Here is a 13,438-nt window from a genome sequence, read left to right as displayed (position 1 = left end):
GTGTAATACTTGTCTGGCTACTGTTTTTCGTAGTACAATTTGGAACTTGGGGTGCTGTCCAATTAGTATGCGGTTGGCTGGTTTATATGGTGACATTTCTAGGCTACAGTCTTTGGTTTGTACTCTTCAGTGTGAGGTTACAAGTCTTTCCCAGCTAGTGTTTGATGTGAAGCAGCCCTATAAACAACTATCTCTCCCGCAAAGATCTCAGAGAGGAGTGCAGAGTGGACAAATGTTGGTTCTGGGAGAGTGAACCAACTAATTTCGGGCTATCCTTATTTGATTTTTATGGTGCGCCTTCTGAACTGGAATGTGATGTAGCTGCTAATACAAATAGGACTTCATATGTGCAGAATGATGTTGTTTCTAAGGGAGAGATGGTTTTGCATGAGGTACAGAGAGGTGCAAACCAGCAAGGTGCGGTGGATGGAATAACCAAGAAGAGAAGGCAAACATTAGAGGTATTGATTTAGGACAGAATGGAGATGTGCTAAAAGAGATGAGATGTCTTCCAGGTGCCACAGTCAATATGGATAAGAAGCGTATTACAAATATAGTTAAGGCAGCAAGTAGGAATTGTGAAGTTGATCTGGTCACAAAATGCTTTGCTTTCTGGGGGAATTCTATAATTTCAGCCAAGAGCTTGGTAATGTAAGGCTACTTTCACACTTGCGTTTGGTGCGGATCTGCCATGCATCTGCACAGACAGATCCGTTCACATAATACAACCGTCTGCATCCGTTCAGAACGGATCCGTTTGTATTATCTTTAACATAGCCAAGACGGATCCGTTTTGAACACCATTAAATGTCAATTGAGGACGGATCCGTTTTCTATTGTGCCAGATTTAGTCATAGAAAACGGATCCGTCCCCATTGACTTACATTGTGTGTCAGAACGGATCCGTTTAGCTCAGTTTGGTCAGACGAACACCAAAACGCTGCAAGCAGCGTTTTGGTGTCCGCCTCCAAAGCGGAATGGAGACGGCACGGAGGCAAACTGATGCATTCTCAGTGGATTATTTTCCATTCAGAATGCATTAGGGCAAAACTGATCTGTTTTGGACCGCTTGTGAGAGCCCTGAACGGATCTCACTAACGGAAAGCCAAAACGCTAGTGTGAAAGTGTGGTTAAAACAGAGGTGTAAATCTGAAGGCTTTGCTAGCCATGATGCTAGTAGGTGGTCTAATAGGAATTGTACAAGGATGGTTTGCATTATACAAATACCTGGGGCAGAATTCAGAAATTTTGGGGATAAACATTTAAACTAGATGAAGGGGACAGAAGTTTGGTAGATCAGGATGATTTCTATCCCCAGTTAGAAAGAAGCAGTGTGTTGGTATTGATCAGCATGTGGTTGCTTGTCCAGTAGATACCGGTCAAGAATAATACGATGGGGAATAGTAATGTTCTTCATACAGTGTGTAGTTGTACTAATGCTCGTAGGTTAGGAAACAAGCTATGTGAGCTAATAGCGATCATATCTAGGGATAATTTGGATCTGGTTGCGATAACTGAGACAATGTTTAAGGAATATAATAACTGGGAAATAGTCATACCTGGATAAACACTGTACAGGAAAGACAGAGAGGACAGAAGAGGTGGGGGAGTAGCCATTTATATCAAGGAAGTCTATAATTTACAATAATTAAGAGTTGGAAACGTGTCATTAGAATTGTTGTGGTGTATAGGCCTCCAGACCAAACTAAAGATTCTGATATCAAGTAGGTTAATGACATTTCTAAAATAGCATTAAAGGGAGATATTGTAGTTATGGGTGGCTTTAAGATGCCTCATGCAGATTGGAATATTTCTAGTGCTCTTACATGCAGGAACAGTAATCTAATGGATGCACTTATAGGAACATCTTTGAAACAGGTTGTCAAATTACCAACAAGAGGAGATAACATTTTAGATTCAGTATTCACTAATGGGGATCTGGTGTCGGAGGTTAAAGATTATGAAAATTAGGGTTATTCACTTTAGAAAAAAGATGACTGAGGGGAGATCTAATAACTATGTATAAATATATCAGGGGTCAGTACAGAGATCTATCCCATCATCTATTTATCCCCAGGACTGTGACTGTGACTGTGAGGAAAGAAGGTTTCTACACAAACATAGAAGAGGATTCTTTACGGTAAGAGCAGTGAGACTATGGAACTCTCTGCCTGAGGAGGTGGTGATGGTGAATTCAATAAAAGAGTTCAAGGCCTGGATGTATTTCTGGAAAGTAATAATATTACATGCTATAGTTATTCTAATTGCCTGATTGTAGTCGGAAAATATTTTTTTCCCCCTTAACTCCTTAAGGACCAGGCCATTTTTTGCAAATCTGACCAGTGTCACTTTAAGTGGTGATAACTTTAAAACGCTTTGACTTATCCAGGCCATTCCGAGATTGTTTTTTCGTCACATATTGTACTTCATGACTTCATGGTAAAATGAAGTAAAAAAAATTCATTTTTATTTATAAAACAAATACCAAATTTAGCAAAAATTTGTAAAAAATAGCAAATTTCCAAGTTTCAATTTCTCTATTTCTATAATACATAGTAATACCTCCAAAAATAGTTATTACTTTACATCCCCCATATGTCTACTTCATGTTTGGATCATTTTGGGAATGATATTTTATTTTTTGGGGATGTTACAAGGCTTAGAAGTTTAGAAGCAAATCTTGAAATTTTTCAAAAACCCAATTTTTAGGGACCTGTTCAGGTCTGAAGTCACTTTGCGAGGCTTACATAATAGAAACCACCCAAAAATGACCCCATTCTAGAAACTACACCCCTCAAGGTATTCAAAACTGATTTTACAAACTTTGTTAACCCTTTAGGTGTTCCACAAGAATTAATGGAATATAGAGATACAATTTAAAAATTTCACTTTTTTTCTGGCAGATTTTCCATTTTAATTTTTTTTTTTTCAGTTACAAAGCAAGGGTTAACAGCCAAACCAAACTCAATATTTATGGCTCTGATTCTGTAGTTTACAGAAACACCCCATATGTGGTCGTAAACCTCTGTACGGGCACACGGCAGGGTGCAGAAGGAAAGAAATGCCAAACGGTTTTTGGAAGGCAGATTTTGCTGGACGTTTTTTTTTTTACACCATGTCCCATTTGAAGCCGCCCTGATGCACCCCTAGAGTAGAAACTCCATAAAATTGACCCCATCTAAGAAACTACACCCCTCAAGGTATTCAAAACTGATTTTACAAACGTCATTAACCCTTTAGGTGTTCCACAAGAGTTATTGGCAAATGGAGATGAAATTTCAGAATTTCAATTTTTTGGCAAATTTTCCATTTTAATCAATTTTTTCCAGTAACAAAGCAAGGATTAACAGCCAAACAAAACTCAATATTTTTTTTTTTTTACACCATGTCCCATTTGAAGCCCCCCTGATGCACCCCTAGAGTAGAAACTCGAAAAAAGTGACCCCATTTTAGAAACTACGGGATAGGGTGTAAGTTTTGTTGGTACTAGTTTAGGGTACATATGATTTTTGGTTGCTCTATATTACACTTTTTTGTGAGGCAAGATAACAAGAAATTGCTGTTTTAGCACTGTTTTTTTTTTGTTATTTACAACATTCATCTGACAGGTTAGATCATGTGGTATTTTTATAGACCAGGTTGTCACGGACGCGCCGATACCTAATATGTATACTTTGTTTTTATTTATGTAAGTTTTACACAATGATTTCATTTTTGAAGCAAAAAAAATCATGTTTTAGTGTTTCCATCGTCTGAGAGCCATCATTTTTTTAGTTTTTGGGCGATTACCTTGGGTAGGGTATGATTTTTGCCGGATGAGATGACGGTTTTATTGGCACTATTTTGGGGTGAGTGTGACTTTTTGATCGCTTGCTATTACACTTTTTGTGATGTAAGGTGACAAAAAATGGTTTATTTAGCACAGTTTTAATTTTTTTACGGTGTTCATCTGAGGGGTTAGGTCATGTGATATTTTTATAGAGCCTGTCGATACGGACGAGGCGATACCTAATATGTATACTTTTTTTTTATTTATGTAAGTTTTACACAATAACAGCTTTTTTAAAATAAATAAAACAATGTTTTAGTGTCTCCATATTCTGAACCATAGTTTTTTTTATTTTTTGGGCGATTGTCTCAGATAGGGGCTCATTTTTTGCGGGATGAGGTGACGGTTAGATTGGTACTATTTTGGTGGGCAAACGCCTTTTTGATTGCTTGCTGTTGTACTTTTTGTGATGTAAGGTGACAAAAAAATTGTTTATTTAGCACAGTTTTTATTTTTTATGGTGTCCATCTGAGGGGTTAGATCATGCGATATGTTTATAGAGCCGGTCGATACGGACGCGGCGATACCTAATATGTATACTTTTTTTTTTCCCCTATTTTTTTTTACTTTATTTGGGGAAAATGACGTTTTTGTTTATTTTTACTTGAAACTTACATTTTTTGGCGGGAAAACTTAATTTTTTCAATTTTTTTTTTTCACTAAAATTTTTGTCCCACTTTGGGACTTGAACTTTTTGGGGTCTAATCCTTTACAATGCATTCCAATACTTCTGTGTGAGTAATACTGTGTGTATTACTCATACAGCTTAAGGCCTGTGAGATACAGGGGGCTGGATCTCACAGGCATGTCACAGGAAGGCAGCGCGATGCCTTCCTTAGACATCGCGCTGCCTTCCATGCCATCGGGTCCCCCCTACAGCCGCATGGGGACCCGATGGCACAGCAATAGGTAAAAGCCGCAAACCGCAGGTCTGAATTGACCTGCGGTTTGCGGCGATCACCGACATGGGGGGTCACGGGACCCCCCCGGCATTTAGCCGAGGTGCCTGCTTAATGATTTGAGCAGGCACCGACTTCCGATCACCGCCCGCCGTGCGGCGGTGATCAGAAATACACAGGGCGTACAGGTACGCCCTGTGTCCTTAAGTGCCAGGACATAAGGGCATACCTGTACGCCCTGTGTCCTGAAGAGGTTAAAGTAAGGGGAAAAAAAATCTTTTTATTTTATATTTTTTTTTTTGCCTTCCTCTGGATTAACTTGCAGGATAACAGGCTGAACTGGATGGACAGATGTCTTTTTCAGCCTTATAAACTATGTTACGGTGTTAATATGGAAGAAAATCTGGGTTCCAGTGATCACCAATGTTTATGGTTTACTATGAAAACAGATTGGTCATAATGTAGAATTTTTTCCAAAGTATTAAACTTTAGAAAGACTATCTTCAAATAAATGTGTTACAGCAGGGGGTGTGGACCCACTGTACTAACCAGTTTGACACTCTAAGGGTGTTATCCTGGCAGTTCCCTGGTATTCACCCTTTAAAGGCTACAGTATGTACACCTTTTGGGATTCTTTTATTTTTTATTATTGCATTATACTTATTTTGAGCTAAAAATCTTTTTTTAAATTGGTCTTTATTAACAATATGGAATCTTTTTCTGTACAGAGCAGAGATGCTCTACTAGCTGCCTGTGGATTTTTTGTCCTTTCCGTCATCTGAGGAGTAGACGGACTTCTTACCTGTGCTCTCTCACATCATAAACACTCATTAAAGCCCAATCCTTATCTTACTGATAAGAATGTGGCTTAAATAAGTGTTTATCGCCTATTAGTAGTTTAGAAATAAGGGTAATTAGATGACCAGCACAAAGTGAAAGTGAAAGTACCAGTCACACAGTTAGAAAAATAATTAACCCTTTGTGACTGAACAGCTCAATATTATATTTTTTCCCCAATTTTTTTTATTCAAGATCAAACTATTATTTTCCATAAATATTCAAATCAACATTGTTATTACTTTTCTACCTTTACCCATAATACCCCCACTACCCACCCTCCTCTTTGCGATGCGTCTCTCTAAAGAAGGAGTTAAGTGAACAAAGACTACAATTTCCAAACACCCTATATCCTAGTCCTTTTTTCCTCTATATGTCTTTTTCTTTATAAAGAACCTTTTCATATCTCTTGATCTTATTAACCAAGTTTAACCATGTAGTTACGTTTGGTGTATTCCGTGAAAACCAGACCCGTGTAACCAAGAGTCTTGCCAGAAACATTACTTTTAACAAAAGAATCTATTCATCTTTATGGCAGTTTACCTTAGAGAGATCACCCAATACCCAACATTCCACCATAAAAGGGGTCCCTACTTTTAATTTTCCGGTAATAACTGTGTCACTTGCTCCCCAATACTCTTTTAGTTCTGTACAAAACCAGAACATATGCAAATAATTAGCCCCAGGTGAATAACACCGTGGACAATTAGATGTATTTCTCAAACCACATTTATTAAGCCATGATGGCGTAACATAAACTCTAAGTAAAATATTCAACTGAACAGCTCAATATTTTTATTAAAGGCCAAATAAAAATATGATTTTTAGCCAAAAATAAGTTAAATGCAATCGTAAAAAAAAAAAATGTACTCCAAAGGTGTACATAACCTTTAGCCGCTGTATAGGGATCTGGACTTCGCCACGAGGAATCCACCAGGCTGCAGCTTCTAAAATAGTGTGGCTGTAGGCTGACCCTTAAAGCTCAGACACCATCACACTGGGCAAGGTTAGTTATATACTTAGGGGTAGCCAGTCATAGGCTGTATGAGCTCCCATTGTCCCGGCCACCAGAGAGGTTTGCACTTTTTTCTATAGTGTGCAAGCATGACAACCAGTGATGAATTGCAGGATGGTAGCAACCATGGAAACGAGCAGTGTACAATGGGAGGGAAAAAATAATCCAGCCAGCAAAGGAGGCAATATGGACAATCACAATACATTAGTAAGGCTTCTTTCATACTCGCGTTTTGTGCGGATCCATCATGGACCGCTTGTGAGAGCAAACGGAAAGCCAAAACGTGAGTGTGAAAGTAAACTAAGAGGCTTGTATTAACTTCCTCTACATGGTAAATGCTACTTGCTGAACTGAAACAATCCCTTTAAGGGCCTATTTCTCAATACTAGAGAGATTCTTAGAACAGTAAAAATCTCCTCGAGAGACAGTAATTTTATCTACACACATGAAATAAAAGTTTCAACACCTTTATCGTTTTTTGGTGGGTTAAAGTCACTCTTATTATGTAATGCCAAATCACTCCACGTTTATGGGGATTTTTTAAATAAATAATCTATTTCTAAGATTGTTAGTCTCTAAAAAATGCATTCTCAATTGATTAGATGTGTAGAAGGTTAATGAGAAAGTGTCCCTACTTGGAATCTGGTCGACTTGCCACATTGGTCCTCAACCTCTCTTCTTGTATTTTTCAGAAGTGTCTCCAATCTCTGCCTAAAAAAAAAGAGCTAATCTGTGGAATTCTTAAATTTCCATAGTATTTGCTTTTCAAACTGGATGTTGATAGATTTGATGTGGAGTTGCACCCACAAGGCATAGCATGTTAATATATTGGCATCCTGCCATCTATAGGCCCAAACTTGTAGATGCATAAACTTCAGTCTCTTCTTCTTTTCAGTTTATTTGACTTGATCTGCTAAGGCTACTTTCACACTCGCGTTTTGGCTTTCCGTTTGGAAGATCCGTTCAGGGCTCTCACAAGCGGTCCAAAATGGATCAGTTTGCATTCTAATGCATTCTGAATGGAAAAGGATCCGCTCAGAATGCATCAGTTCGCCTCCATTCCGCTTTGGAGATGGACACCAAGTTTTGGTGCCCGTCTGATGAAACTGAGCCAATAGACACAATAGAAAACGGATCCGTCCTTCATTGACTTTCAATTGTGTTCAAGACGGATCCGTCTTGGCTATGTTAAAGATAATACAAACTGATCCGTTCTGAACGGAAGCAGACAGTTGTATTATCTGAACGGATCCGCACAAAACGCGAGTGTGAAAGTAGCCTTAGATATAGTTTCCCCTTTCTTTAAGAGCTCTGAATTCTCCTTCTGGCAATTATTTAATTCTTGTTCAGTTGATTGTAGGTACTGTCTCAGTTTGTTAATGGATTTGTAGATCGATGGTCAAAGTCATCAATTCAGATGAGCATTTCTGGAATATTTGCTCAAATTGCTTAAAATGTTGTATTATCTATAACAGACTTGGGAGAAGTATAACTCTTAGGCTTCAGGGAATCCTGTGGATCCTTACATATTCAGCAGCCCTTGCACAGTGAAGTTTAGAATGTAGTAATCTTTAGGGGACTATTGAAAGCACCATGTTCATAATTCACTTGGTGAAACTTGTAAAAATGGAGAAACAGTGGGTGAGTATGTAAGATAACATGCTGGATAATGAAAAGGCTTGTGGGTAAAGATAGATAACAGTATCTCGCACTCTGGAATAGCATTTTAGGACTGGCGAGGAGTATCACTTGGAGAGACAACTGCAGCAAAGTATACCAGACAACGGCAACTGTCTCTCCGCAGTGGTAACCTATTGGCACAGCATATCAAATGAATGTAGACAGATTGAGCTAAGTATGGCAAACAGCAGCAGCTAGTACTTTGGAGTCGTACTCATCTAAATCTAGCAGCTGGAGCAAAATTCAGTGAACGGATCAAGGACATGGTCAAACAGAGCCTGTAAAACGAAATCCATACAAGAAATTCATAAACAGGAGCACAACTCTATAGGATATATAGAACTGAGTAAAAGAAACAATTGAAAGCCTTTGTTTTAAATCTGCTGCGCCAGACAATTCATGCTCAAAAACTCTCTGATATAACTGAACTAAAACAATTCTGCAAAGAATAGAAGCCGAAAAAAACCCTCAAAAGTGATGTAAAAGACTCATCACAAGTTATTGCGAACATCTGATTGCAGTTGTTATTGCCAAGGGTGGCACAACCAGTTAACAGGTTTAGGAAGCAATCACTTTTCACATGGGTGATATAGATGTGACTGTGTATGTGTGTTCAGGAGTCTGCAAGAGCTGCTGGGTCTTAGCGTCCCATATTTGCAGCTTCTAGCCCTGCCCCCAGCGACCATAAACCATATATCAAAATGACAGATATGGAAAGGCAGCATAACAAAAAAATAAAAATAAAATGCAGTTGCATGTTGTGCTATTTTAACAAAAAAATTAAAAAAAATGACTCTCCCCTGTAAGAGTATTTTTTCAAGAATATTGGGAGAAGTTCTGGGATGATGTGACAAAGAAATGAAAAACGACAAATTATGATTTAATGATAAATAATTTACGGTATATAAAATGAAGGTTACTTCCTCCTCTCCTTTACAATTACCACAAAGACGTTTTGCTCGTTCATGGGGTTATTGGCTACACTTTTAGATGGGCAGATTGTCGGGAACGAGCGTTTGCAGGCCGTCTAAATCCACCTTAACACACCCCTCATCTGCAGCCTTTTTCTCTAGTGGATAAAGATAAATGGTATACCTCTCCATTAGGTATTAGGGACCATTCACACGGCAAGTTTTACAGAGTAATTTTGGTGCACCGAAATTCCGCCCATGGCCGCGTCGTTTTTGCTTCCCATACATCTCTAAAGGAGGCAGTGATGAGGATCACGGAGCAGTGGCTTATAGCTGTGGCCGCTCCACAATCCTCAACACTGCCTCCCATTGAACTAAATGGGAGGCAGAAAGGACACAACTGCTGGTGGGTTTTAGGTGAAATTTTGGTGTAACTGTCCGCACCAAAATTACGCTGTAAAATCCGCTATGTGAATTGGCCCTTAGAAAGCCTGATGAAGCACAATGCTAAGTGGCAGATGTTCCCTCCGGCGTCCTCCTTGTGGGTCCCTCTTCTGGTCCTGTGTTCTCTGTCCTGCCTCCTCTGGGCTAAAATATATGCTTAGATGATGTTCCAGAACGTACCATAAAAACACTTGGCTGTCACGGACGTTCCCGTGACAGGTGGCAGGAGATCGGTGAGACTGGCAATATACGTGGTTTGATCTGACCTGTTTTCCTTGTGGATCAATAGGCGTCTGTGTTGTTTCTCGTAATGGCCACACCCCTAGCCTCAGGTGTTGCTTATGTGGTCATTTAACCTTCCTTATTTATTGTTGCTTCTCCCACAATGCTGTGCGGTTTATAGCTTCAGTTGTGGATAGCTGGTGTGTGGATCTCGTTGGAGTTCCTGGTGCTTCCATAGCCCCTTTGAAGTTTAGTCTTTCCTTTCCCTTTTTGTATTTTGTTTCGGCTCTGTGTGTTGCATTTTCCTATTGTTTGTATTAGGCCTGAAGGAGACTCCTATTCGTCCTTCTTTTGGGAGAAACAGGTAGTATTAGAGATTACTAATGGACTAGTAGATCCCTGAGATTATGGACCTGTCAGGGACTGTGATGGTGAGCACTTGTCTTGAAAACACTAGGTTCTGTCCTGCCCTAGGGGGAAAAAGTTCTAAAATTTACTCTACACTTTTGCTTCATCCACATCTTCTCCCATTCCCTGGACACGTGTGCTATGCTATTATGGGACGTCCCTATGTGAGGGACAGTCTAGGACCCAACTTGCCACCCATAAAGCAGGGAAAATGCAGAAAACCATGCCACTTATTCCAGTCATGTTTTTCCTTATAGACATTATCAAAGACATTGGTTGCACATGACTCCGATTTGGCAGAAGACCAACCATGATGACACCTGCCCAGTGGTAGGAAAGTGCCCTTCTACTGGTCTCTATAAGAACAACCATTGAATGACTATAAAGCCATGGGCTGGTGGGTCCAAGCAGAGTCAGCATGTATATTCCAAGCTCCACTGCCCCTTCCATCTAGCGCATACTTTGCCAACTCTCCTGAAACATCAAGGAAGTTCACGTAACAAGTGGAGACCTCCCAGATGAGCTGGCAAATCTCTTGCACAGCTCATGGAGGGATTTCTTCTCCAGCCCTCCATGAGCTCTAAGGCCAGTTTCACATGGGCATGTCCAGTACCAGAAACACACTCCATGCAATGGCTGCATTTTCCAGACTGAACACTGGTGCTCTGACTAGAACTGACAGCATCATAATGATTTATAATGCTGTGAATTCCTGTCTGACTGCAGGTCTACTGTACACACACCATTATGTACAATAGACCTGCGGTTGGGCAGGAACTCACAGCTTCATCAATCAATATGATGCTAGGAGTCCGGGGTCAGCGGAGAAGTGTTCTCTCTTGGTACTATGGCCATCACACGGCCAGCCCGGCACCCATACGTGCTTTACGCTGCCAGAATTAAAGTAGAATTGCGGTGGCGTACGCGCAGTAGTGTCAGCCTCTAGAGCTGCCGTTAATACAGCAGGTGGTTTAAAGCCATGGCTGCGCCAAGAAGGCACATGTCCCTTCTCGATGCTGCCTATACCCAACTGGAAACCATGGCAGGTCTTCGCTCCTGGTCTTGCTCCATGCAATACAACTAAGCGTACTTTCACACTTTTTTTCTGGTATCGAGATCCGTCACAGGGGCTAAATACTGGGAAAAAAATGATCAGTTTTGTCCTAATGCATTCTGAATGGAGAGCATTCTGTTCAGGATGCATCAGTTCAGTCACTGTATGGTTTTTGGACGGAGAAAATTCCGAAACACTTGCCGGAATCGAGTGTTCCAGAAAAATGAATCCGGTTTTGCAGTCTGTGCATGTGCAGACCTTTAAAAAAAGTGAAAAAGATAAATACTGGATCCGTTTTTCTGGATAACAACCGGAGAGATGGATCCGATATTGCAATACATTTGTGAGATGGATCCGCCCACAAATGGTATCTGTTTGCATACAGATTGCTGGATCCAGCAACACAAGTGTGAAAGTACCCTAATTTAAAGTGAAAACCAGAGAGATTCTGACAGGTTTAAATCCCGCTGTGAGAACATACCCTTAGGCTCCATTCACACGTCCGTAATTTCGTTCCACAAAATTGCGGACCCATTCATTTCTATGGGGCAGCACGATGTGCTGCCCGGATCCGGAATTGCGGACCAGAAAAAAATAGAACAGGTCCTATTTTTGTCCGCAATTGCCAATGTCTGTGTTTTACGGATACACGGATGCGCAAAAAACACACGGATGTCTGACTGGACCCTTATAGTGATGTCAATGAAGAATGGACTGGACTAGTGCTATACAGTTTATACGGATTGTAGCTACAAATTATTGCTGCTGCTAAACTCACCAGGACTAAATCTAATCCTACATTGTAGTGAAGCATAAGGAACATAAATTGAAGAGGGTGAGAACACCTGAGAGATTGGGCGCCAAAAGCTTTACATAATCAGCAACTGTAGAGCCCATACAGCCGCAGAGGAAAGGACCGTTTCCACGGCAACCAAACCTTTCCCTAAAACGGCCATTCCCCTTCAGCCAACCAGTCCCCGCCGGTACAGGGACAAGTTAAGAGTCAGGTAAAGTCAGTAAGTGCTCCTACTAGCAGTAAACCCACTGGGTACCAAACACTCGACTAGCACAGATACTGGCGGGTAAAAATGTTCTGTTTCTACGGTAACCAAACCCTGTCCCATGACTGACGTCTGAGCGCAGCCAATAGGAGACCAGATCAAACCATACGTCATCGCAGCTTCGTCCATAGTCTCTTCGCGGCAATGAGCTGAAAAAAAAAAAAAAAAAACAGAATAGAATAGAAAGAGGGCGTGACGATGAGTAAGTTGATGGACTCAGGTGATAACCAGTCAGCTCAGCCCTCATTAGGCTTCTGGCCAATGAGCTGGCGATAGGGGCGGAGTTACACGGGTTTCCAAACGCTCGGCGGCGCCATGGGCTTGAGAACTAAACGGAGATGGAATGTCCCAGTCTGAACCGGTTTCAGCCGGTTGCGAGTGTGTGGCACTAGAGCAGAAGAAGCGCCTCTCTCAGCTTACCCACCCGCTCGCTCGTCCGCCGCGTCTCAGTGACGGCGAGAAACTTGAAAAACAGATCCCGCCTTGCAGTCAGTCGCCTGGCAAGCCTGTGGTATAAAGTGTTAGGGGCCCCGGAGAGATTCTGTGCCATTCATTACACCTCCCCGCTCTGAACTGACTGTGTGTGTGTAAGGCTTGAGGCCTGGAAACTCCCCCCTTCTCCTCTCCATTCATTGGAGCCCAAGGGCGGACTGCGAGCCCGTGCCCACCCGTAACCTCCCCGCACGCTGTACCATTAGCCTTCCCTGAGGGGAGACTCGCCGCTCCGTGCTAGTTCTATGTGCGCTGGTCGGGGGCTGATTCTGCCGGGTGTCGCTGGATTATCTCCCCTTCTATTCCCCCCGCGGCTGAGGAAGAGGCAGCTCCCGCTCTCGGTAAGTGGCCCGTATGTTGTGTGTACGTGACTGAGGGGGTGTGTACCGCTCCGTACACAGAGTTGTGGTAATTTGTCTGCCCCCACGTGTGGTAAGTACTCGTCGGGGGTAAGTACTACTTTATAGCTCGTCAGTAATCGCGTCTTATTGGGGGGGAGGGGGGATAACCCTCGTGTATTTATCTGTGACTTAAATATCCGGCCCACATGGATGTAAGCTGAGGATGTGCTGCCCCCACAGTAGGC

General features: G+C 41.5%; 1 protein-coding gene across 1 annotated transcript in view; it reads left to right on the top strand.

Moving 5' to 3' along the window:
• Window positions 1-12,653: 12,653 nt before the first annotated feature.
• Window positions 12,654-13,438, top strand: part of XPO1 (exportin 1) — a 101,170-nt gene continuing 100,385 nt past the window's right edge. The window contains exon 1 of the mRNA XM_040429734.1: window positions 12,654-13,193. The gene's annotated coding sequence lies outside the window, so the exon portion shown is untranslated. The remainder of the gene's footprint in view (window positions 13,194-13,438) is intronic.

This window comes from Bufo bufo, chromosome 4 (genome assembly GCF_905171765.1).
Source record: "Bufo bufo chromosome 4, aBufBuf1.1, whole genome shotgun sequence".
NCBI lineage: Eukaryota > Metazoa > Chordata > Amphibia > Anura > Bufonidae > Bufo > Bufo bufo.
This window is presented reverse-complemented; position numbering and strand designations above follow the sequence as displayed.